This window comes from Dendroctonus ponderosae, unplaced genomic scaffold (genome assembly GCF_020466585.1).
Source record: "Dendroctonus ponderosae isolate FM_Combo_2020 unplaced genomic scaffold, Dpon_F_20191213v2 Dpon_F_20191213_6, whole genome shotgun sequence".
Taxonomy (NCBI): Eukaryota; Metazoa; Arthropoda; class Insecta; order Coleoptera; family Curculionidae; genus Dendroctonus; species Dendroctonus ponderosae.
The window spans coordinates 3253014-3254558 of NW_026018814.1; the positions used below are offsets into that span (position 1 = coordinate 3253014).

The window sequence follows — 1545 nt, forward strand, 5'->3', positions numbered from 1 at the left end:
CCGGTATATTGAAGAATTTTGCAAACCAAAAATAATATCCTCAGAATGCAAAGAAAAATAGCTGAAAGTAAAAGAAATCAATATAAACAGTATTTCGCTTTGTGTGCAAAATGGACAAAATTAATACTCCAACTATATGCCAAGGCTTAAAGCAGCAACAACGCTATTTGAAATAAGTAAGTGAAAATAATTAAGTATCTGAACGAAGAATTCTAGTCTCTTCCCAAATTTGGCTGTCCTGACTAATCACCTGTTAGGCCTAATTAATTTTAGAATGTTTTACAGTATTGCAATTGTGATGTATTTTAATGTGTGATATGATGAGGCTGTTGACGAATTGTGGTTGTTTTTTAAATTAATGAAATTGTTTTTTTACTTTGTTGTTTTAGAAAAACTGATGATATAAATAAAATAAATATAGACAATAAATGACTGAAACCCAGGAATAAATTTGATACTCCTTATAGTAGCAATCGGTGCTCTAGCTTAGGTTTTACCATTCATAATGGACTTTGATTTGCAAGTTTAATGATTAGATTTTCTTCACAAAACTGTTTAAAAAGTGATTAAATTTCTAAATCATTTCCACGCAACACAGAAACTGAATATTCATTGGTGTTACTTGAGTACTTTGATAACGAGGAAGGATTCAATGTTCTGTACAAAATAGACACCAGACTTTTAGCCGCCCGGCCGTACATAAGCTTCAACTAGTCCTTGATGTGTCTCTAAATGAAAAACGAGAGTCACTATCTTTCAGTGCAAATGTACTTTCGCCAGCAAGATATAAAAATGTCATAAAACCAGGGTACGTGGCCCGAAGCGTCGGAATATTAAGCACTTTCTTATAGTCAGGTATCTTAAAAAGAAAGCTCTCCGGTCACGTGAATTTGCTGCATAGCAAAGAGTCACGAAACCGTGCCGGTTTGTCTGGTTCCGCACGTTAAAATGCAAATTCGCAGTGGTATTTTTTGAAAGAAATTAAAAGACTTTGGCGCCTGGATCGAATGGAACAAAAGGATCGGTAAGCGTCTCAAATCTAAAGGAGACATTAGAGTTGTTCCACTGATTGCAACTGCTTATTTGAAAAAAAATGAACAGCAAAGAAGAACGCACGCAGAAACAGTGCAAACGACATGATTTGAATTTCCGGGAGCCCATTGATGAATCTCAGCACGGGAAACAATATGACGCATATTACCGGGCAGGTTTGCCTCCCAACCGCCTCCGGAAAACAATTTTGACGTGTGCTCCAGACCGTATCCAGGCCAGATCCAGAACACGTGTTATGCGGCCGTCTGTGGCGTGGCATTATTGCGACATTGCTAAACATAATTTCGGAACCCTGTTTTGAGATTCATGGCCCTTCTACATCTACCCTCTGCTCTGTATTATTACTTTGGATTTCAGCCATTTATTGCGTTTTGTATTGTACCGTGGATGGCCGAGTATCAAACTCTTTCTTCAGCTTCCAACTTTTATTCTACTCGGTATCACTTTAAATACGGAACAGGAACAAACTAACTTCTAAATTAACGTCAACTT

The 1545-nt window shown here is 37.1% G+C and overlaps 1 protein-coding gene across 1 annotated transcript in view; it reads left to right on the top strand.

The window, feature by feature from the left end:
• Positions 1-1545, top strand: part of LOC109536334 (semaphorin-1A) — a gene marked incomplete in the record, with an annotated part of 203269 nt that overhangs the window by 108501 nt on the left and 93223 nt on the right.